The following is a 26611-nucleotide window of genomic DNA, read 5'->3' on the forward strand; positions in this document are numbered from 1 at the left end:
TAGATTCCTTAATTAATATGTAGCAGCTAATATTTGTTTTTCACCAGACATTGCTTCGTTTCGCTGCAATCACACAGAAACCATATACAAAAGTTTGGATAGGTTTAAACGCAATCTTGTTAAACAAAACAAGAGAAGGTCGGAATGAATAATATCTAGGAATCAGATAAACATAGTCATGAACAGCCGTATTCGCTCGACTCCGGCTATCTCTGTTTGTTGAATTCAAATTAAAAGCGAATAGGGCAGTCCTAACGTTTAATACGAATAATCCCATTGTAAGCACTAGTCCCATTAGCATGAAAAGGCCGTTTGGACCGCGGAACAGGACCTCCCTCCCCCGCCGGGCGTACGAGTAACTTTTTATTTCCCACTACCCCTCATAAATTGAACTGAATATCCGGCTCGCGAATAATTCACTTCTGTTCTCTTAGTCTAGCCACTTGTTACAATATTTACAGAAATCCCTGACGATTATGAGGGTCGTAACCGCGAGGGGCCTAGGAAGCGATGCTTGGTTTGCTAATGAGCAGATTATCTACCGTTCATCTAGCAGAAACCGAATATTGAGAGGCTAAATCGGTAGCCTTGTTCGACGGGAATTTACCCAGGATTGCACCAATAGATGTTGTATACGTCGGCGATCCTTTTGTGAAGGGCTTTCAGACAAACGGGATCCAAACATCCGTTCTCCGTATCAACTAGTGCATCCGACTACAAATTGAATCGCCGAGTCTACATTCAAAGAGGTAAGGTTAAATATTATTGAGTTTTGGTTGTATCAATTTACTGTCAGCATAACATTGTGGAAACAATAATAATTTATTTTCTTTTATCACAGCCAAATTAGGTATCTATAATAACGAAGTAATGTGAACTAGGTCGTTGTAATACGAAATAATTAATATGATTAAGATCATATAATTACAACATAAATAAACTATACATATTTGGGTGAGTCGTTAATCCTCTGTGTGGGGACCTACTTATTAGCCCAATCCATAACTTGACCTTTTGGCACGTGTAACTTAAATAAAAATAAATAAAAAATACAGCAACAAAATGAGACTACCATAGAATATCAATAATAATACTCGTATACACCACATGTCGACCACATGGCATAGTAATCACATAATTTGATCATAATTCGGAACTTTACTACCAACTAGCTCTACCAGAGCCGTATTTAATTACAAAATAATCATGTTGTCCTTCCATAAACATAATTAGACAAGACGAAACGAGCTATAATGTAATTGGTTTCGTCCTTTCTATTTACAACGTCCAAGTGTTCCCAAACTGCTTTTATTCTCATCTCATTATTTGTTCTTGCAGAAAGGGCAGGATTGTAATACGAACTAGTCTTATCTTGTTAGATTCAATGGCCTTAAGAAAGCTGGAGTTTTTTTTATGCACAACAAGGCAAGGATATTTGACCGCAATCGCACCTGGTGTTAAGTGAGATGCAGTCTAGGGTGGTATATATCTGCCCTGTAAGTACCTATTCACTCTCGCCTTGAAAAGTTATGTGCATTCGCATTAGTGATCTGCATTTTCAGAAAGTGAAAAAAGTTCATGTGGTCCAATTAGTACGACAAAAGTATCAATCAGGACGTGGCCAGAGGGCTATATTCTAAAGTTAACGGACTGTTTTTAAAATAACTTGAAAAAATATTTAGATCGAGATGCAACTCTTAACGCCAGACAAATTCTAATTAACGGACTATTGTTGTTGTGATAATTTATTGGTACTAAATAATTAGCAGGCGTGATGGTAAAACAACTGGTTATAAAACGCAGGCCTTGCTTAATTTAGATTCGTTCGTACCTCAGTAGCTAACTAGTTCCATAGGCTATACAAAATTCTTCGTTCAAGTTAAAGCGAAGTTTTTGAATAATTCACAAGGTAATTTAATTCAAGCTGTGTAGGTTGAGTAATTTCGTTCATAAGTCTCAAAGCCCTTCCAAATTTTAAACACCTAGTTTAGACAGTGGCTACTTTAGTTTTGAATTTATATTACAGTTTAAAATTAGTTGATTAAATTCTTGATTGCCTAATAAATTATCACGGCAATATTGCAACCATCATCTAAGTACTCATAGAAAGCCCTAGTCTATTGTTTATATAAATAATAATATTTTCGTAACAATGGAAATAAAAGCTATGTACGAGTATTATAGAAAAGGTGATGAATGCAAGGGAGAAGACAGAAAGATATAGACCGACCTTTGAAAAAGTATTTTTGATATAAAGAGCCTGGCTGATCACCCAACTATTTATTAACTCTTTTTCTTTGCTTCATTTTTATTTCAATCAAAATTACATTAAAAAAGTGTATCTTAGTAGGAGTTGGATTAAATAAAAACTAAAGAAGTAAATAAAAACTTTTTAATAGCTATCCATTAAAAAAAATTGTCCAGATCAAAGCCAAATGAGATCCTATTAGATTCTCCGATATTACGGGAACAATCCGGCGTTTGATGGTGGCTAGAGCAGATTACTGCGAACCGAAGATTGCCCGTAAAACTTTTAACGGTCTCACTAAATTACAATCGGGCCGGAATAAGTTTCGAGCTGTTTAATTTATTACAATTGCCTGAGCTCGATCTCAGACGTGAGCTCGCGAACAAACAGGATCGGAAATAATGTATTTATTTATCGGCGTCAACAATTTAACGACCAAACTAATAAAAGCCAGATACAACAATCGTTTAACAGATACATTCAACAGACGAAATAACAGGTAGTTTGTTGTATGTATTAGAACTATATTTTCTAAAATGGCTAGATTGCCAGCTGACTGTTAGCTCCTAACATAAATCCGTTGTCTGTCACCTCGTAACTATGTTTAGCACAAAAGTGGTTCTAATTGAAAAAAACAATACGAGTAGACTTTGGTTATGTATGAGTAGTAAACAAATAAAGCGAACTATCAGCTAAAACTAAAGTAAAAATAGGCCTCTGAATTGATGAAAATCAAAAGTTCATGCATTTTAATACATATTAATGTTGTTGTTCCTAGAGCATATGATGACGGAGAAAGATATCAGTAATTTAATAAATACTTTCTATATACTTTTAAAAGTACCTATCACATCGTCGCCATTATGTTACAAAGTACCTATCCAGTTTGTATGGATTTTCGTTGGACTCTTTATTTGTATCGTCTTAAGCATGATGGGAAAAGTTATAAGTAGGCTGAGGATTGAAAAGTTCTGAAATAACTCACGGACGCAATACGAGTCGGGACTTTGTACCCATCTGTTAGGAGTGCATGGATTTATACCGATCGTATGTTTTAACTCCATCAAAATGAATGATATTTGAATGTTTTGCTTGTTGATGGTACTTATTTTGCAAAGAGGCGGAATGTTCGCGGAATGTTAAGTGCTTCGTCTAACAGTCACGTATTCAACGAAACACACCCCAAACAAAATAATGGTAGGGATATTCCTGTCTTTTATACCTTAAAAATGCATAGACAGTAATGATGCTTGCATTTTTACCGCCGCCTTTAACCAAAAGTCAAGTCATATTGTAGTATTCATTTCGTTCATAGAATTCTATTGAACAAATAGAGTACTATATGCGTATTGAAAACCTTCATAAAAAAACAGTAAAAAGAGTTGAGAAAACTGCTCAGTAATTTACTGAATGTTTTCAGAAAACGTACTCCATGACACTACGAGCTAAGTAGTTACTGCTGCATATTATGTAAAATTATGCATTTTATTGCCCGTTCCTAGTCCTATTAACATAATAAATGGGTGATTAAGGAAGCATTCTCATATAGACGACTATTTAATTCGTCTTTGGAAGCGTCGCCGACTTTTCATCGGAGCATTAAATGCTTGTTTCAAATGTTTTGTTTTTTTCAACTGAAGATACTTTATTCAGCCCGCGTCTGGAGTGAAGAAGAGCCTCCATGCTGATTGCCGTTTCGTGTTTTCTGCAAAGTCCCCAAACAAAAAGTAAACATTCTGCGTCCCAATTCTTGTTTGCCAAAATTTGGCCTGACAATTTTATCTAATTTGAACTGAATTTCTTTTGTTCATATTTTTGTTAAGGCCGTGACGTAATTCGTGACGTATTCAATGATAATTACGTTGCAAATTCAGCATTTATTTACATTTAAACTGATTCAACGAAGTATATTCCCTACAACTTTCATAATAATTGAACCAATCACCGACATTCAATTCCTATTAATACGTCAATTTATAGCAGAATTATCTGAACAGTAATAACGAACCTGTATTTAAATTACAATAATAATATACCTACACTTAACATATAAGGCTGAGTTGCACCACCTAACTTTGACGATAATCGGTGCTTTTTGTAAGGATTTTGACAGATTTTTGACGTTTGTCAAAGTTAAAGTAAGATGGTGCAACCCAGCCTAAATAAGCCAACAACAATAATAATCATATTATCTCAAGCTTATTAATGGTTAATAAAGTACCTACACTTTGTGAATGCTGAATGTAGGGTAAATGAGTCTTTGGGTGGATTAATATGAATATCGGCTATGTTCATGCCCAATGTGGGCATTCATATTTTTTCTTTTTTCCTACCTACCCGCTTCTGTCTAATAATTTTACCCCGCTATTATTCGCTGCTTTCTACACTAGTCTACGAATTGACGTGGCTCACTCCGGACGCCGTCGCGCCGCATCGGAGTTACCGCCTTTTCTTGCTGGAACCTTCTATCGTTGAAGTCCACACCGCTGTACTGTACTATAAGCTGGAACTGTTCAGCCGACGCTGAGAACTGAAATATTGCGTGTTTGTGAAGTGCGCGTTATATGCACCCGCTGTCTTGATCTACGGAGTCAAGGCTGGTCCTTCATCATCTTCCATCTTCGAGGGCAGACAAGAGATTGGGAACCGCGGTTCGCCCCCCTGAAACTGCTGGTGCTGGTGGATTGCAGAACGGGTGAGTGCGCTGTTTGTTCGTAGTAGTAGAAAGCAGCAATCTTCCCTTTCTTTGATCTCTTTTCTGAAGTATAAAAATACCACGACCTATGGTGAATATTACCCCGCAACCGCTGTGTGAGTAGAATTTACGAATCTTCGGATTTATCGCTCGTACACAATTTATGGTCTTCGAGCCGGACGTACAATTTTATAGGTCTTTGAGCCGTACGTTGCAATATTTCGTTCTCCAATTTCATACATTCTGCGCGTCTTTACGCCACATACTCATTATAATCATAAATTATAACGGACAAATAGGCTGTAAATTATTCACCTATTTGCCGATATTTCCCGCTTAATACATTTATATTCCCGTAAATACGCTATTTGTACGCTGTTCTTACTAATTTCCTACATAATAATAACTTTCATACATTCGGTAACGCATTCTAAAGCTGTAATCCAGATAACTTGTTTTTCCTACCATATTATAATTTATTAATAAACGGAGGTAACTTGCAAACATTCGTTCACGCCCGTACCGCTCGCATAGCGCGTGATCGTTCTTGCTTTCATTGTTCGTTGCGTTGTGTCGCAGTCACTCAATAAAATCGGACTTTGCACACTTATTTTATTTTTAACAAAACATTATGCCTAAAAGTGGTACAAGTGCTTCTCAGAAAGTTGACAACATGGATGTCGAATTGAAAAAACTTAACGCTAAGCGGAATAATATATTTTCCCGATTACAAAATATTTTCTATGATTCTAAACTTGTCTTTTCTGATGAATCTGCTAAGGAATCGTTTCTTGTGAACATGGAATCATTAGAGATTTTACGAACTGAATTTCATGCAATCACTGAACTGATTGTAGACAAAGAACTTCAGCTCAATCCCGATTCTGACCCCAATTATCAGAGTCTTAATGCATTTGACGAACTTTATTGTCATTGTAAACGTATTTCTACAAAGTTGTCATCTCCTACTGACTCAATTAAATCGGAAAATAAAACTTATTTTCAAACAAAATCCGTCATAAAGCTTCCGACACTTGAATTAATTGGTTTTTCTGGGGAACTTGCGAATTGGCCCATTTTTTATGAATCATTTAAAAACACTATTCACAATAATCCCGCCTTAACAGATCACGAACGCGTGCAATACCTGATCAGTAAGTTGTCTGGCCAGGCACGTTGCGTTTGTGCTGGAATCGCACCGAACGCCAACAACTACGCGTTAATGTGGCAGACCCTAGTGGATAGGTATGAAAATAAACGCAATCTCGCATCCGCTTACTTAGATGAAATGCTGAATTTCCGATCTTTTAGTTCCGCAACTACAAAACATTACGATACATTTTTAGATAAATTCTGTGGGGCTGTTTCTAGTCTTCAGTCTTTAAATCTTGACAACCTTTCGGACTTTCTGTTGTTTTATCTCGCTAGTAAAAAACTTGATCTAGACACTATTCGTCAATTTGAAATGATAAATCGTAATACGCCATTCCCTACATACGATTCTCTCGTTAATTATATACGCGAACAACGCAAGATATTAGATCGCACTACGATCACCTCCGTTCCATCTACTTCTAAACAGAATAATAACTTCCCGTCCCGCAGTAGCAAGCCTACTCATTCCTTATCAGTCACGCACGCAAATCAAACTAGTTATGGCCACTGCGCCTATTGTAAACAAAAATCGCACAATAAAATATACTTTTGCCCTTCGTTTAAAAACCTTTCAATTGACGATCGCTATAACTTTATTAAAACTAATCATGGTTGTACAAATTGTCTAAGTTCATCGCATACATCTACAAATTGTAACTCAATTCATCGCTGTAGAAACTGTTCTACAAAGCATCATACTTTACTGTGCCGTCGTCAGCGCCCGGCCGCGGGCTCGACACGCAGTGACGTCATCGAGACTGATAACGGCGTGCGAGCCGTGCAGGCGACTGCGCGCGAGTGCATCCCACAGGCATCTGCCGAGCCTCGCACGTCTAGTTGCTTAGACAGCGCGGTCTCACAAAACATCGCGTTGTGCAATACCAATAACCTGCCGCCCAAACCTAAACTCGACACAACTTGTTTACTTGGCACTGTGAAGGTGTTGGCCGCTGATTCAAATGGCAATATGCATTCTTTACGCGCCATGATAGATCCTGGCTCCCAAAGTAATTTTACTACATTAAAATGTTGCGAAAAATTAAACCTTCACATAAATAAAGCGTCGTATACGGTAGTGAAGGGAATCGGATCCACTCCTAACCCAATTAAGGGTGCCACGAATTTAACTATATATTCTCGTTTTAACAATAACATATCGATGCCGCTAGACTTATGTGTTATTGACCGCATTGCCGATAATTTGCCCACTGTGGAAATCGACAGATCTTCCTTTTCTTATTTAAATAATAAACCGCTCGCCGACGATAGTTTTTATTCGCCTGGTGAAATAGACCTGCTTATAGGTGCCTCGCTTTTTGCCGATATTTTCTTGGAAGGACGTATTGTTGGTCCAACCGGAACCCCTACCGCATTTAATACAATTTTTGGTTACATGTTATTAGGTAACACATACATAGAGAATATCGCAGGTGATAATTCTCTTTCTCTCACCGCTATGGTGCAAAATGATGCGCCTTTAAATCACATATTACAAACTTTCTGGCAGCTCGAGGAAGTCTCCACGTGCCTGCCTATCTTGAGTCCTGCTGACCGCGAATGCGAAAATAATTTTACTGATAATACCTCCCGCGACGTCTCGGGCCGTTATTCGGTCGCGTTACCTTTTAAGGATGATCCCTCCATGCTAGGCGATTCGTATCTTAACGCTAAAAAACGTTTTTTCTCCCTAGAGCGGAAACTTGACGCTAGTATCGAGTTGCGCCAGGAATACAACAATATAATCCGCGATTATGTAGCTAACGGTTACATCTCTCCGTTAAATGGCAGTAACTCTTTGGGTTATTTTATACCACATCACGCTGTGGTACGCAAGGACAAACTTACCACTAAGGTACGTATAGTAATGGATGCCAGCGCTAAAACTGATTCAAAACTTTCATTAAATGATATTTTACATACCGGACCCAACTTACAAAATGATTTATTTTCTATATTGATCGATTTCCGCTTATACAAAATCGCATTTACTTCAGACATAAAACAAATGTATTTACGAGTTTTGGTTCATGAAGAATATCGCGAATATCTTAAATTCTTATACCGCTTTGATTCCAGCGAACCTCTCACTACTTATTGCTTCACTCGGGTTTGCTTTGGTTTAAATTGTAGCCCTTTCTTGGCCATGCGCGTGGTGAGACAACTGTGCGAGGACGAACGTATGTCCTTTCCGCTTGCCGCTCAAGTTGCTGTTAAGAACTGCTACATGGACGACGTGTGCTACTCAATGCCATCCGTTGCTGGCTCCTTACGGCTCAGAGATGAGCTGTTAGGTATGTTTAAGGCCGGAGGTTTTGACTTAGTCAAGTGGTCAAGTAATTGCCCAGAATTGCTTGAATCGTTGCCATGTTCGCATAAATATTCCGGGGATGTTCCATTTGAGGACTCCGGTGACTTAAAGGTGTTAGGCGTAAAGTGGTCCCCCGTTAGCGACGACTTTATGTTCTCTGTTTCGCTTGATCCTCGCCCATGTACCAGGAGAAATATTCTCTCTGTGATAGCTCGTCAGTTTGACGTGCTCGGATTGATCGCGCCAGTCATTTTATACGCTAAACTCATACTACAGAAACTTTTCGTTTTAAAAATTGACTGGGACGAAGAACCGCCCTCTAATATCACAAAATTATGGAACAACTATTTTACTGAACTTCCATTATTGGAGAAAATACGCATTCCACGTCATCTCGCTGTGAATGAAAATTCAAAACTCATTTTGATCGCCTTTGCGGACGCTAGTGAGCGTGCCTACGGTTGCGTCATATATATACGCTCTGAAGACGCGTCACACGATGCTCGCGCTCCTCTCGTTAAGCTCGTGTGTGCTAAATCCAAGGTAGCCCCGCTTCAAACTCAATCCGTGGCGAGACTTGAGCTCTGCGGCATTATTCTGATGTCGAAGCTTGTTCGAAATATTATTAACATAATACAGCCGCGACATAATATCAGTCAAATATTTTGTCTTTCCGACTCTATGGTCGCTCTTCATTGGGTTCACGGTTCACCGCATAAATTTAAAACTTTTATCGCTACTCGCGTAACAAAAATATTAAATTCGCTTCCCGCTCATCATTTTTATCATGTGCCAGGAAACCAAAACATTAGCGATTGCTTGTCGCGTGGTTTGTCTCCTGCACAAATTCTGGACTATGCTGAATGGTTCACTGGCCCCTCATGGCTTTGTAACGACATCACTGAATGGCCAATTTCTGCCATTCCCGCTGATTCTCTTCCCGCAGATTTGCCCGAGACAAAGGTAGTGCTGGCGGCAGTTTCTGAAGACTCCCCACAGTCACATCCGCTTCTTTTATTGTCCGAGCGAGTTTCCTCGTGGCTCGTTTTGCTCCGCTCAATTGTATATTGTCTTCGATTTGTGAAGAAACTTCCGCTTTCTGATAAGGCGATTTCTGCCTCTGACATGCTAAAGGCTGAAACTGAAATTCTAAAAGCAGTTCAGTCGTTTTACTTTCAAAATGAACTAAATGCTCTGAAGAGTAACAAACCTTGTTCACCCGCTATAATGCGTCTCGCTCCTTTTCTGGACGACAACGGACTTATCCGCGTTGGCGGCCGACTGCGTAACGCTGACCTATCCTATGAGCAAAGACACCCGGTACTTTTGCCTCGTAAGGGTCACGTAGTCGAGCTCATCATTAACCATTATCATCGTGATAACTGTCACACTGGTTCCGTTGCACTGATGTCTATTTTACGACAGAGATACTGGATTCTCTCCTGTAGAAGAATCGTGCGAACTTGCATTCATAAATGCAATTTCTGCTTTAAGTTGAATCCAAAGCCTACCTTTCCAATTATGGCTGATTTACCCGCTTCTCGGGTAAATGAAACCAAAGCGTTTACGCACACCGCTGTGGACTATTGTGGTCCTTTAAACTTTATTCCATATAGAAAACGTGGAGTTCGCTCAATGAAATGCTATTTGTGTATTTTTGCGTGCTTGGTCACAAGAGCAGTTCACGTGGAAATTGCAACTGACTTATCTACTAATACATTCTTATCCGCCTTTAAGCGATTTTTATCTCGTCGTGGTGCAGTCGCTTGCATGTACTCCGATCGAGGTACTAATTTTATTGGAGCTAAAAACAGTTTGTCGGAAATGTATAGTTTTTTAGATTCCGCTGACTTCCAATCTGAATTTGCGAAAGAGCTTGCTAATAATCGCATTACATGGAAACTGAATCCACCGCGAAGCCCACACTTTGGTGGTCATTACGAGATATATGTGAAGGCCTTTAAAACACATTTATATCGCGTCATAGGCACTCAGTTGCTTACTTACGAAGAGTTACTAACAGTACTCTCACAGATCGAGGCTGTAATTAACTCTCGGCCACTTACATTACTTAGTGACGATCCATCAGAACTGAGCGCGTTAACACCCGCACATTTTTTAATGTCGACTCCTCTGAAGCACTTGCCCGCTTATGATTTAACTTCTCAATCGCATAATTTACGTAACCGCTATTCATTATTGGATCAAATGGTTCAATCTTTCGCAAAACGATGGAAGCAAGAATATTTACATTTGCTACAATCCAGAGTTAAATGGAATACCGCTTCAAACCCTATCCGCATAGGTTGTATTGTGACAATTGTTACTGACAATGTCTCTCCGCTTAACTGGCCTCTCGGCGTTGTCGTCGCTACCTATCCTGGGGCGGACGGTGTCGTAAGAGTCGCCTCTGTAAAGACTTCAACGGGCGTATATAAACGGCCTGTCGTGCGTCTTTGTACTCTACCATCGCAATAATTTTATCTAGGTTAACATCATTGCCCTCCTCCACTTTTTTTATCTTTGCTTTATTTTCCTTAAAACCGATGGTTTTAAAGCCGGGGGCAATGTTCATGCCCAATGTGGGCATTCATATTTTTTCTTTTTTCCTACCTACCCGCTTCTGTCTAATAATTTTACCCCGCTATTATTCGCTGCTTTCTACACTAGTCTACGAATTGACGTGGCTCACTCCGGACGCCGTCGCGCCGCATCGGAGTTACCGCCTTTTCTTGCTGGAACCTTCTATCGTTGAAGTCCACACCGCTGTACTGTACTATAAGCTGGAACTGTTCAGCCGACGCTGAGAACTGAAATATTGCGTGTTTGTGAAGTGCGCGTTATATGCACCCGCTGTCTTGATCTACGGAGTCAAGGCTGGTCCTTCATCATCTTCCATCTTCGAGGGCAGACAAGAGATTGGGAACCGCGGTTCGCCCCCCTGAAACTGCTGGTGCTGGTGGATTGCAGAACGGGTGAGTGCGCTGTTTGTTCGTAGTAGTAGAAAGCAGCAATCTTCCCTTTCTTTGATCTCTTTTCTGAAGTATAAAAATACCACGACCTATGGTGAATATTAGGGGAAGGGGGGGCATAGTGGAGTACTTAACTTCAATCGAAAAAATAAAAAGAACCAGATAAGTTACGAAGACTAGTTTTAATCGAAATGATACTACAAGTATTATATTATAGATAACTCTAAAAAAAATTTACGAATTATTAACTATTTTGGCATAAAATAAGTTTTTTTTATAGTCTATAATTTTCCGCTTTGCCCTTATCACAAGGGTAAAGTGGAATTGCACATTGGGCAAAGTGAAAAAGGCACTTATTAAGCGTTTATCAACTGTATTTGAGCATTTTGCTAATGAGGTCAATTAAATGAAATAACATAAACAACTTATTTAGTAATTAGGAACTGTTTTAGGCCATAAAAAACCTTGTCCCTTACTACTGCAAGATCATATATTTTTTGCTCCAGTTTTTTTGAAAAATACTGGACGAAACCCATCAATCTTCTTCGATGCATCACCAGATTTCAAATGACAATGAAGAGTTCCAATTAGGATACCATATTTTGTGATGCCGAACTAATCGTAGTAAGACTCGCTTCCTCCATCGCTCTTCTCATTTGATCTTCTCTCCATGAGCCTTGGTTCGTTTTACTTTTGTAATAATTATGAACCATCTGAAAAAGCAAATTAAATATTTCTATGTGGGAATCATTCCACTTTGCCCCCTTGTAATATTTTCCACTTTGCCTTTTTGATAATAATTACAGTTTTGAATTGATAACTAAGAAAGTATTAAAATTTGTTTAATCTACAAAATGTCAAAGGAATCTATGATAAACAGATATTAGATTGAAACAATAAAAATACCATCACTACTCACTTTTCACAATAATATCCAGTTTCCAAAATCCTTGAATTTCGTAAGAAACTCACTCGATCTACATCGCGCAGTCATGTAGCCTGCTCGGTGGCGCTAGCCGGACTGATTTTGGTCAATGACCTTGGTCGGCCCTGTGCTTGGCTTACGTGAAGCACGAGTGCCGTTGGGTGAAAGAGTGTTGGTAAAATCAAATTTTTCGCTTTGCCCACCCCTTCCACTATGCCCCCCTCTCCCCTACCCCGCAACCGCTGTGTGAGTAGAATTTACGAATCTTCGGATTTATCGCTCGTACAGGCTATATAATATGTGTATAAATTGAAGTCCCTGCAATACAAAGTGCCTCAAACCAAACACCTGTACCTAACACTGCGTGAAAGTTTGTGATGAGTATAGGTACTTACCTACGTAGTTTGCAGGATCTGTTAATGAAATGTTGTGTTTCTTGGTTATTAATAAACATTGAACTTTATTTACTGACAAGGAACTAATATTTGGTTTACCCTTTATCGCCGATTCAACATATCTTTTTAGTAAAAATCTACCAAAATTAAAAATAATTAAAGTAAAGAAAGTTAAAATATACTTGTAGAAGTGGATGCTTTATTTAAGACCAATATAAAATAAATATTGGTGTTCCTTAACAAGAGGCTGAAAAATGGCTGAGTTATTATTACACTGCTTTTTTTGCACTGAACCATAATATCATTCTGAAAGTAGTGAAAGGGTTAATGATACTTAGATGTGCATAAAAGTGTTTTTATAGCTTATTTTAGAATGCATTTTGATACCTTTTCATCTATACTTATAATAAATCTGTAGAGAGGTCAATTCTGTACATGAAATATATTTTCAAAATAACTATCAGGGGGTGATTAGTGATCGATACTGATGCCAAAAATGCAATCAGTAAAATTTTTGTCTGTCTGTCTGTCTGTCTGTCTGTCTGTCTGTCTGTCTGTCTGTATGTTCCTTATAGAAACAAAAACTACTCGACGGATTTTAATGAGACTTGGTACAATTATTCTTCATACTCCTGGGCAGGTTATAGGATACTTAGGAATTCCCACGGGAACGGGCATTAGCGGGAAAATCCTTTTGTATGAAAAATCTAAACCGCTTAAGTTAGACGCTTGAAATTTGGCAAGCAGGTACCTTAGTAAACTTAAAGCTTAGTTATAACAGGATATTGCAAAATTCCTACGGGAACGGGAATTAGCGAGAAAAAACATTTGTATGAAAAAATCTATGCCACGTAAGATAGACGCTTGAAATTTGGCATGCAGGTACCTTAGTAAACTTAAAGCTTAGTTACAACAGGATATTGCAAAATTTCACGGGAACGGGAGTTAGCGGGAAAAAACATTTGTATGAAAAAATCTAAACCACGTAAGTTAGACGCTTAAAATTTGGCATGCAGGTACCTTAGTAAACTTAAAGCTTAGTTACAACAGGATATTGCAAAATTCCCACGGGAACTGGAATTAGCGGGAAATTCCTTTTGTATGACTGACTCACTGACATACAGCATAAACGGCTAAACGTAGGCACTTGAACTTTATAAGGGACGTAGCTTAGGTACCGTAGAGGTGCACTAAGAAAGGAATTCCCGAAATTCCCACAGGAACAGGAATTACCGGGAAAATCCTTTTGTATGAAAAATCTAAACCGCTTAAGATTTAAACGCTTGAAATTTGGCATGCAGGTCCCTTAGTAAACTTAAAGCTTAGTTACAACAGGATATTGCGAAATTCCAACGGGAACGGGAGTTAGCGGGAAAAAACATTTGTATGAAAAAATCTAAACCGCGTAAGATAGATGAAGGGGCTAAAACGGGATCCACGCGTACGAAGTCGCGGGCGGCCGCTAGTTCTAAATAAGACAATAATATTAACCTTACCTTATCCCCTTTGTCTACGAGTCTAGACTCAGAACCATTATTTACTATTTTGTAAGCAGTTTTTTGGAGTGGGTAAATAATGATATCTAAAATCGAAATCCAAGTTGAAGACAAAAGAGAAATAGAAAATCTTTAGCGTAAAAATAGCGTCAGACCAGAATAGAATACAGCTGAATATTGGGCAATTTTTCATTGAAATACGACGATGTGTCGAAACGGGAACGGTGTAGTGCTGTTGGCTATGTTTTATGGGAATCCCCCTAAATAAAATTATGTGTGACTATTTACGTAAAACTCTTTCCTGCTTTATTTAAACAAAACATTCGCATAAGATTTTTTCAAAGAATACCTACTGTAATTATCACTGAAGGTTAAAAAAACATTTAAATAAGGTAGATAATTTTATTTCCATCGCCATTTTTATGGACTTGATCCCGTTCTCATTTATGCTCGTACTTACTCGTACATTAAATGTGTCGTGGTTTAAAGGCAATTGACATGAATCAGAATTTAACCAAAATATTACATACATTACATATTGTAAGTGACCCATAAAGTGGACCAACGACCTGATAAAGGTAGCAGAAGGCAGCTACCAACCGATGTGGAAGTTATTGGGGGAGGCCTATGTTCAGCAGTGGACGTCCTGTGGCTGAAATTATGATGATGATGATGATGATTGTCAGTGATAAAATAAAAATCTATTAGGTGTATCAAGGCACAATTTAGACAACGCGATAATGGAAGGGAATTATTATTTATAGAAATAATTACTGAAATGGGATCACTGAAACACAATGTAATTTCCTTAGACGTGCTCTATAATAGATACATAAAATGGATACAGTGTTGTGGCTAATCAGAACTCCAGAGAGAAGAAAAACAGGTAAGTAATATTTTTATTTATTTATAAGTTGATATTCTTGGCCGAGTAAACACCATCTACCGAGTTCTAACAACGATGCCAAGCCATAAAATGTGTAAACATAATGTTTGTAGCTATCTTGAATTCTTTTTTACCATGTTTTTCATAAAATTCTCCTTTACTCTCGTTCTCAATTATGGTCAACGTGGACTGTGTCAGACCTATATTATGTATACTGAATTGAAGTGAAATATTCTCTTTCAGCGAAGGCATGTTTTCCCGAATTTAACCTAGAATCAAGAATTTGTAGCTAAATATTTCCTGAGATAGGGTGTTTCTTCTGAAACCTCATTGTCACCGATCAAGTAAATTGAGGTTACACGCGTTCTCAAACATAGATTTAGACCTCCGATTAGTTGGATTTCAATATTGAGACCAGTTTATTGGAATCCTCAATTCGCGGTACACAATTTCTCGGGAAACCCCAAGACTTTTGGTTCGCTTTATATCTACCGGAAAATTAACTCCATTTCCCGGCAATTCCGATACCATTCATGGATAATCCAAAACACACACAGTACAATTTCGATACCATTCATAGATTTCTGATAATAACCCTAGTGTTAAGGCTGATCTTCTCCTCCCCTTCCAGTCAACAACAACAAATACAAGTAGGTAAAAACCCGCTCTGGGAAAAGCTACCGTTTATTTTAATTTAAGCAATATGTAGGTATGTTTTGACCTTAAACCTTTTGTTTCTGGCTGAAGCCACAAACACCGTTTTGAAAGTGTCTCCTGCAAACTATTAATCACCCGAACAAAGACTCCGTTAGCTTGACTTCGCCTTTCTTTAAATTTGCCAGGTAACTCGCTCTATTGTAGGTATTTTGTACAATAACCACAGGAAATTATATTTTGGTACATAAAAGCAAATAATTTTCATAATTGTACCCCTGACCTTTGGTATTAGACCGTATACTTTTTGTATCATGATGCTTAGTATTTTTTAATATCGTGTATACTGTGGGTGGCAGACTAGCTATTGTTTTCTAAGAAAAATATCTTTTCCTATAAGCAAAACCGCACGCCGAGTACCACATTACTGCAATTAGAACAATAAAGGCTTTTTATTTTTCTGTTAAAATAAATCAAAATGTAGAGTCGCATATTTCCTAAACACACTTTCTTATTGCTCACCTTTCATCCAAAAATGTGTCTCTAACTTCAGCTGTTTGGGCTCCGGGCGTTACCTGTTCGTCTTCTTTTCGTGTCGACAACAAACCTACACAGTGTCAGCCCAAACCTGCTTATTAAATGCTTAAGTTTACAGGTGCAGTAAGCACAACAATGCACATTGCACATATCAGCCAGTATTATTTTATCAGGAAACAATCTGTCGCGGTTGGGTGATGTGTGGTTGTGTGTAATTTGTCCTTGCGCACCATCCATTATGCGGATTCTATGTCGCCAGTGCCGCATTTGAATCTCTATTCACTGTTGATATCTTTACATAAATAATAATGTATAAATACCTAGTATTTATTCAGAATGAACTGACTACGCCAGCCTGCTAAATTAATATAATTTTGTTTACTTAAGGACATTTTAGTTTTATTTTTATTTTCTTCAGAAGAATAGATCAATCTAGCAATTACAAAATGACAGTAAGAAAAAACTTATGAATTCTGTTAATAGAATAACATTGTATAAAACCTTTCCAATATCTTTGTAATATACAACCTCTCTCTGCTATCAGAGACTTATTATAAAATAAGACAAAACTTGTAAATATTAAGAAATCCATGAAGATTGATTTATTTTGCATCTTGATAAATGATTCAACCATTGCCCTCTAACGGCTTGTATGATTAGGAAACAATCTGTAGTGTTGTGTGTAATTTGTCATTGCACTCCATCCATTATGCGGACTCCATACTCCGGGTCTCTAAGGCCGCATTCGAGCTCTAATTTGGTTATCACTATAGACCAGCACGTACGTTCCTGGAATCTACGAGACAAAACAGACATTAGTCAGTTGATAATAGTGACCAATGTCGTTTGCTAAAAGCGGACAGTGCGAATAGTTCGTTTAGAAGTTTTGAAAACGTAATTGTTCACAAAGTGGACTTAATGAATATAACAATTTATATGAGTTTTAATCAACTGACGGAACGGGAAAACTGAGGAGTCTATCTGAATATGCTGTATAATGTTGTTGGGCTGGTAGACAACACTTATTTATGGTATTTCAGTACACTTTTTCACTATCTTTTTTATTATTTTCATTTTGTAGCAAGCTTTCATTTATCCACCGGCCTCCTTCCAAAATAGTCTCAAGAGGCGACCACGGACGAGAAGACGTTGTGTGGGCAGGCCTCCCACTAGGGATACCAGATCGACGATTTGGTGAATGTCGCGGGATGTGGATAGCGCAGGACCGGTTGTTGTACAAATGGCATATGTCCAGCAGTGGATTCTCATGAAACGAACAAACGAATTCATAGTCCAGTCCAGTCTGAAAGGTTAAGTTGTAAGTACTTACTCCTGATTGTACCTAGGTATTTAAATTCTTGAATGTTTGAGTTTTACGATAAAAGCGAATAATACCTTTAACCATTATCTTTTGTTAAGTAATTTTAACTGCGTGAATGACAATTGAATACTCGTAAAACATAGCCATCTAGCCATCTGAAAGGTTAAGTAGTAGGTACATACTAGTTACGTCCACGCGGCGCATTGTTTCGGCGCGGCGCTGGAGCGGCGTGTAAACAGCATGCAACTGCTGCATCGGCCGGAACGAGCGAGGCGCTCTTTATTAAAACTTTGACATTGACTCGCGAACTCGACCGTGGATTTCAAAGCAAGTCTGTGATGTAACATAAATATCAATATTATTCTTACAATAATATCATTGTTCAACCTTTATGAATACTTTTATCAATCGCTATTTTTAATCGTTATTAAAGAAAACGTTAATCTATTTATATTTAGAAATGTGTTAACAGAGGGACGGCTCTGGATGAAGTTTTAAATAACATTCAGATACCTACACTGGAAAAATACTCTATCTTTAATCTACTGATACAGAAAGATGACTTTATAGGCCCGATCTCTGATCTAGATTTACATAACAAAATTATGATATTGTTAATAATGAAACTTTTTTATTATAGCATAAATTATAGCTGCTTCCCAACCAATTAACTATTAATTAACGCTTTAGTAAACAACAATACGCCCAATTGCCTACATTGAACAACAGCCCACGCCGCGATACCTTGATAAAGGTTTATACAGATCTATATTTGAACTATTGCAACCGTAAAACCAGAGTAAATACAAATGAGTAGGTCATCTTCATAGAAACGCCCGAGCTCGGTTTATGTGAGAGCGCGCCAATACGTATGCGGCGCGCACGCACACACTGACAAAATTTAGCGTGGATTTGCGGTGAGGTGCGCTGAATTTTGTCAGTGTGTGCGTGCGCGCCGCATACGTATTGGCGCGCGCTCACATACAAACCGCGCTCGGTACGTTTCTATGAAGATGAACTACTCATTTGTATTTACTCTGGTATAACAGTCGGCCATATAAAAATTCACGTGCACGGGATTATTTGCAAGCCCCAGCAAAATACTGCGCCTTTTGAGGCAGGAATGCGAACTGAACTTTGTTGTGAGGCTTAGAGTTAATTCAGAACTGGATTCTTTGAGCTAAAACAGCTGCCTACTGCCTATACAGGGTGTTAGGTAAATGGTATGAACCGACACTAGCAATAGTATGGTGAAGTCAGAAAGGATGATGGGCACAAATGTATGGAAAGTGGTACCCGCTCCAATAGCCATAACCAATATATATTTCAAAAGGCCTTTAGATGTAGGAAAATGTCTGCTATGGGGCCAGTTCTAATTCACGTTTTGAAAGCAGTAATTCCACTAAGTATTATAATGTGTGTATAACACAATCATCCATGTATACGAGTATGTACTATGACTACAATCTATTAATATAACTAAAAGAAGCCTTGAAAAGGAAAGGATTATACCTACGATGAACTACCCAAGCTATTAGCCCTTTATTCGCTTTCATCATCATCATCATTATCATTTTAGCCATAACACGTCCAGTTGAACATAGGCCTCCCCCAATGATTTCCTCAATGGCCGGTTGGTGGCGGCCTGCATCCAGCGCTTTCCCGCTACCTTTATAAGGTCGTCGGTCCATCTTATGGGTGGACTTATTGGGTCTTGTGGGTTTATTCGCTTTAGCATGCACCCATAATAAAACCCTTAAAAAATAATAAAACTCCAACCCCTTTATTAATAAAAGTTACACCCTAGTTGAACTCTGATTTAAATTGTCATTTGGTATGGAAATGTCATTTTAATCCAAGGTTCATCCTAGGTATAACTTTTTTTAAATAAGAGGGTAGTGTTCTTCAAATAAAAACATTTATTTCACAATTATCTCTACCAATAATTATAGAGTTAAGGAAGGATGCTGGAGCAGTAAACCCTTTATGCCTCGCATAACCTAAGTACCATAAGATGGACACGTATGATACTTCGGTTACACAAAAAGTATGTTTATCTTCGAACGCAACCAGATCTGAGGCTGGTGGCGATAGTAAATGTTGTTCGTCTTGGTAAGACCTTTCAAATGACACTACAAACATAACTATTGGAGCCGGGTACCATTTTGCAAAAAAGTATGTTTATCTTCGAACACAACCAGATCTGAGGCTGGTGGCCATAGTAAAAGTTGTTCGTCTTGGTAAGACCTTTCAAACGACACTAGAAGCATATCTATTGGAGCCGGGTACCATTTTGCCCATTGTCCTTTGACATCATCATTTAATTTTTTAAACTTAGAAAACAATATTTTTGCAATGACATTTGTATAAAAATATTTTTTAAAAATGATAATGCTTACTATATTGCCGACTTCAGTATAATATTTATAATGCATAAATGTCTTATAGGTTAGTGTTGACTTTATATACCATTTACCTAACGAGTAACACCCTGTATAGCTAACATTCACACGCATTCACAAAGTACATACATTTCAATTCGTTGAGACCTGTTTGTAGCTACTTAGCGTAACGCAAACACGTTGAGTCGCAAATAAAGACATTTGTCAATACACTTCCGTCGGAGTGAGGTAAAAAGACATTTTAAAGTTAAATTAGTTCAAAGTTTGCGCGTTTCGATTGCTCGCTTCGCTCCTCCCTGTCGTTTGTTGAATTGTAAGGATGAAGGAGGTGGAAGTTTAATATTCTTCATCTATATTAAGTGTCTAGGTAAGTAACGAATCTAGAAGTAGGTAGGTACCTACTCGTATGTAAAGTTAGGTATGTCCTACTTATTTTCTATAAGCACAAAATTTTTCGTTATGAATTGCTGTTTTTTCTTTTAATTTTAAATGGTCAGATCCATTAAGTATCTACTAAATAGCAGGTTATTTTAAAATGTACTGAAAGTAAAGCGTCGTAGCCTACCCACGTTCTAAGAATACTTAATTTAGCTAACGAAGAAAATTGCGATTTAATCATAGAATCGGTAATCTATACTTATAATAAATCTGTAGAGAGGTCAATTCTGTACATGAAATATATTTTCAAAATAACTATCAGGGGGTGATTAGTGATCGATACTGATGCCAAAAATGCAATCAGTAAAATTTTTGTCTGTCTGTCTGTCTGTCTGTCTGTCTGTATGTTCCTTATAGAAACAAAAACTACTCGACGGATTTTAACCAAACTTGGTACAATTATTCTTCATACGCCTGGGCAGGTTATAGTATACTTAGGAATTCCCACGGGAACGGGAATTAGCGGGAAAATCCTTTTGTATGAAAAATCTAAACCGCTTAAGTTAGACGCTTGAAATTTGGCATGCAGGTACCTTAGTAAACTTAAAGCTTAGTTACAACAGGATATTGCAAAATTCCCACGGGAACGGGAGTTAGCGGGAAAAAACATTTGTATGAAAAAATCTAAACCGCGTAAGATAGACGCTTGAAATTTGGCATGCAGGTACCTTAGTAAACTTAAAGCTTAGTTACAACAGGATATTGCAAAATTCACACGGGAACGGGAGTTAGTGGGAAAAAACATTTGTATGAAAAAATCTAAACCGCGTAAGATAGACGCTTGAAATTTGGCATGCAGGTACCTTAGTAAACTTAAAGCTTAGTTACAACAGGATATTGCAAAATTCCCACGGGAACGGGAGTTAGCGGGAAAAAACATTTGTATGAAAAAATCTAAACCGCGTAAGATAGACTCTTGAAATTTGGCATGCAGGTACCTTAGTAAACTTAAAGCTTAGTTACAACAGGATATTGCAAAATTCCCACGGGAACGGGAGTTAGCGGGAAAAAAAATTGTATGAAAAAATCTGAACCGCGTAAGATAGATGAAGGGGGGGTAAAATATAACTACAAAACCATACGAGCAAAATCGTCACTTTGGACATAGGGCCATAGAAATCACTGAATGTATATTAAAATTTTAATGACAGCCACATCAGTGATGAAATATTTTCGAAAGTCGGGCCCAAGCGGTATCGGGCCGATGCCAATCGCACGCCGAAGGCAACTCGCTTAGATTTATCTGGGCCGTTATTGCACATTCCCGGCAAATGTGCGCGGCGTATGCAGTAATGCACTCTGCATGGCTCTGCGACTGAGCGACCGTATTTCAACAAAGTGGCCTATACTGATCACCAGCTTAGCTTAGCATATACTTAGTTTCACTCTGAAGCCTATTTTGAACCTTACGAAATTACATATTTTGGTTGACTTTTTAGTTTTATTGGAGGTGATCGTAGTAAAGCACAAACGAAGCAGGAAGCTAATTTCAAACTCGAGTATTAATTTAAGAAAGCCTGCGATTGGGAGATTTTCAATATTCTGAGTTCTAACCAACAACAGACTTCTGCGTAATTTTAATATGTAGTGCTGAATGCTGCACATTGTAAATTGCAAGGGACCTTAAAGTGAATGTGACTGTTCAATGTAGCCGAAGGCACCCCGCATAGATTTATCCGGGCCATAACAGCACATTCCCGGCAAATGCGACGCGTGCACTTTGCATAGCCGCTGCGACTGAACGACCGCGTTTCAATCATACAGAGACTCATTAACATTACATAGGAACGTACTAGGGTAGAAAGATCACTCGGAAGATATGAACAATTTTTAGTTTTGTTTCGTCTTCGAGATACTTGACCTTATACACTATTCATCATCATGATTTCAGCCATAGGACGTCCACTGCTGAACATAGGCCTCCCCCAATGCTTTCCATGTTAATCAATTGGTAGCGGCCTGCGTCCAGCGCTTCCCTGCTACCTTTATGATGTCATCGGTCCACCTTGTGGGTGGACGTCCCACGCTTTAAATATTAAGGTGGCGACTAATAAGGATAACACAAGTCAACAAAAAAAAACTTTTTTTTTGAGTTTCTTATTTAATTGATATTTTCTGATTGTCTACATCTAAAAGTACCCAGAGGCTCTATGCATTGCAAATAAAGTTTGCTTTTGTGCATTTTACAATGAAAAAGTTAAAGCTGGTATTTTCGTCGGTGCATAAATTAAAAAAATAATGGCCACTGAAAAATTCCCAGAGTAACTGAACGCCCACGAAAAACAATCGTGGCTCAGTCTTAAAGCAGTAATCCATGGATTTCTTGGCTATAAAAAAGCTGCAAACTATAAAGATCTAATTTCTAATATGCTTAATAGTTTCAAACTCATGGGTTGCAGAATGTCCCTTAAAGTACATATGCTAGATGCTCACTTAGAAGAGTTTAAAGATAACTTAGGCCCAGAACAGACGGTGAAACGCAACTGCAATGAAACTGCAACTTTCTGATGAATGAAACTGAAACTGAAAGTTTCAAACTGGTCGCGTCATGTGTGGTCTCTCTACGGACGCTATGGCAGAAACTTAGATGCAACTCAAAAGTAACTAGCAGTTTCAGTTTCGTTGCAGTTGCGTTTCACCGTCTGTTCTGGGCCTTAGGGGCATATTCAGAAGAGCAAGGAGAACGGTTTCATCAAGATGTGATGAATTTTTGAACAACATTATCAAGGACAATATAATGAAAACATGATGGGTGACATTTGGAGTCTAATACGTGAAAGTTCCTACATAAACAGAAGAAAAACAAAAAAAATCTTCATTTTAAAGCTTCTTTCTGTTTCATTTTAAGTATTTTGACGTTTATCTTTATTGTTCTTTGTAAATAAAAGTGATTAACACTTAAATTAAAGTTATATCTCTTGTTTTCGCATTTGATTGAATTAGAATTATTAGATTTTCTTAAAATTTGATATTTCGTTCTAGTTGCTACAAAAGCAAACTTTATTAGTAAAAGTATTTTTTCCTAGTATAGTTAGACAAAATTAATCAAAATCAGCACTACAGAACTCAGACTCAAAAATCGTGTTTACTTGTGTAATCCCATTTTATCTTGTCTTTAAAAATCTAAGTGTTAAAACTGTACCTTATCTGCTTATTTATAAGCATCTTATCCATTAACGTAGAATAATGAATTACGTACATATTTACAAACGAATTGATCCTTAAATGTAAAAACCAATATTTTATGTTTGTCAAATATTATTTTATTTGAAGGCGTAAATACGTTTTTTATTGTAAAAATACTAGTGTACCTCTACCTCCATTAGCTAATGGGAGTTTCTGCGATTGAATGTTGCCATCTCTATTTATATTTCACAGAATAACTCATTATATTATTGCAGCTGCAAAAGCGAAAACGAAAATGAAAAGTTGCAGCCGGGTTCCTGTTGCCCTGATTCACGGTAGTAAGAAACCCTGGAGACAATTCTTCGCCAAATACCGTCGAACCTAAGTCTTTGGGATGACAGACGTTGACAACTTAAGCCACTGCTTCCCGTTTTCGGTTTCGACGACTGCCAAAGCTGACAGGAGAAGTTTCGACTTAGTTTCTATCGTGTGAAAAAAGAAAACTATAATCTAAATGGTTCTTGACTTGCTTTATCAACAGGGCAAGTGAAGTTGTTACTCGACTAAATACATTTAATGAACGATTTGAGAAACAAGGTAATGTATATAGCTTTCAGAGTTTGAATTTTCGTGAAACAATAATAATTACAGATTGGTCCCAAGAATAAAATAGTCATGATTATGTATCTTAGACATCTACGATGACTTATTAAGTCTGATACTTACGATTGAACTTACAACCCTATGTAAGCTAAAACATACTGTAAGAGGCAATAAAAATATGGTCTCTTCTTTTTGGATGTTTATTCTTTGTACTTAGTAAAGAGCTTTTGCCTAACATTACCGGAAAACATAAAAAAAAATATATTCGTAAGACAAATTGACTTATTACAGGTACAAAGTCAATAAAATATAAGAAAACTGAACCTACAATCAATGACTGCTGGCGGGTATTCTCTTTGTGAGTAAGTACTTAAAATAAGTAGGTATATTTCTGAAGCCGAGTGGCTGCTGTAAGGTAGGATAATGTAATACGATCAAACGACCATCAAATCACGGCTATTTATATTTTTTATCAGAAGAGTATTTTACTTCAAAAGAAGGTACGTACTTTCAAAGTACTTACTACTTTGTGAACATTAAAAGTATTTTAGGACAAACATTTCTAGTTATTCCTTTTCAACGCCGTCTTATTAATTGGTAAGCTGCTTACTTGGAACTGAAAAATAATATTGGAAATTCAAGTGACGATTTTCAATGTTATTTGACATCAACGGTAAAATGCTATTTTCATGTTTATTTTAAATTATTATTATTTGCACCTCTCTTTAGATTAGTCTGGCTGGCTGGAGGCTGGACCTTTTGAAGACGCTTGCACTTAAGGCTCTTTCGAGATAAGCAATCTATTAGGATTTGTACAAAAACGGATTTTATCTCTGCCAGCAAGAGCCAAACGTAGCATCCGATAAGTACAAGGTAGGTATATTGCAGAAATATGGATTATTTTTCGTGAAATCCTCTTTGTGTGTGGCAAAATAATTATGAATGTGCGAAGACTTATAAAGAATCCATTAAATTCAGGTAAGAAAATGCAATAACACTTTAGTTTAATAAAGCATGATCTTTGATTACAATCTAGACTAGGCATTTAATACGTAACAATTTCAAAAGAAAAGTAGAAGTTTTATTACAGTTTTATTAGTCCACTTAAAGTTCTGGAACCTAAATTAGGACTGCGGTAAACTGCTGTGCCCTTCAACATACTCGGATTTCCATTTTTGGTTTATTCATAGTTTCAATAAATGTATAGAGTGAAGAACATAGTATGTTAAAGCGGGGAGTGACTCTTTAAATATTAGCGATGACAACAGAAATTATAACATGATACCCAAATTATACTTTATCTATACTAATTACTAATATTATAAAGAGGGAAAGTTTGTGTGTTTGTGTCTTTGTTAAATTGTAAGGGGTAATCTCGGGATCTACTGAACTGATTTTAAAAATTATTTCCCCAATTGAAAGCCACATTATTGGCGGAAAGCTAGTTTATGAATAAAGACGGAGATTTCATTTATATCTCCGTCAGTTCGTTCGTTCGTTCGTTCGTTTCAGCCAAATGACGTCCACGTCCTTCGTCAGTAAATATAAGTAAATAATAATTTGTGTAGTACATACTTAAAACAATTCTTATTCTATTATAGCAAAGTGCGTTCCAAATCGAAATAACTTCAACCCTAAACACTGCAAGTCAACAAGCTGTTGAACGTTCCAAGTTGAATGAAAAATGATTCCCGTGTAATTTATTAGTTGTGAAATCTTAAACTGTACAATCATAAATTGCAATGTGCGAGAAACGTAGAACAAGCGACGGCGTTGGAGGACGTTCACTCAAATTTATGAGTCGCACTGCGGAATATAAATTCTTGCATGGTTCTCCGGCGATGAGACCGCGAAAAATATATAAACTAGGCTCTACTTTGAAGAAACTAGACCAGATTGTTAACCACATTCGTCTGCGACTTATGTGTGCGTAAATAGCCACAATATTTATTTATTTAATTTAATTTGCACCTCTGTATTCTGATCACATGATGTGTAGAAACAGCATTTCGATAAAATCTGTTTAGCAAGGCGTTTAACAGAATATAGTGTACGTTTTGAACTGTCAAATAAATACGATTGTCAGTATGGAAATTTAAAAATTGCTTCTGTTTTCGCATTAAATATCTTACGGAAAATCTATTTATATGGCATGGTATATGACAAAGCATATTTTGAAAAGAGCGAACAATTCGGCTGATTTCGTTTTGTTGTGCTCGTAATTGTGAGGACAAAGTTTTCATAAAAGAAAAGAAAACAGGTTGGGCTTTAAGCCCAAAAAGTGTTTTTAAACACTTTTTGTAGAGAAAAATTACGCAGACAAAACCACGGTCGGATAGAAAGTATTAATAACAACAATACCTACTTGCTTTTAAGTAAAGTGGTAATTGTGAATGCTTAATACTTTAAGTTTTCATTCAACTCTACTGTTTAAAACACTTCCGAAATGA

The 26611-nt window shown here is 37.4% G+C and overlaps 1 long non-coding RNA gene across 1 annotated transcript; it reads right to left on the reverse strand.

The window, feature by feature from the left end:
- Positions 1–11541: 11541 nt before the first annotated feature.
- LOC135079124 (uncharacterized) lies at positions 11542–12530 on the reverse strand. The gene is made up of 2 exons (XR_010258739.1): positions 12298–12530; positions 11542–12091 (listed from the first exon to the last, which is right to left on the reverse strand). It is a non-coding gene; the product is annotated as an uncharacterized LOC135079124 (long non-coding RNA).
- Between the last annotated feature and the right edge of the window lie 14081 nt (positions 12531–26611).

The sequence above is a fragment of the Ostrinia nubilalis genome, chromosome 16 (assembly GCF_963855985.1).
Source record: "Ostrinia nubilalis chromosome 16, ilOstNubi1.1, whole genome shotgun sequence".
Classification (NCBI taxonomy): domain Eukaryota; kingdom Metazoa; phylum Arthropoda; class Insecta; order Lepidoptera; family Crambidae; genus Ostrinia; species Ostrinia nubilalis.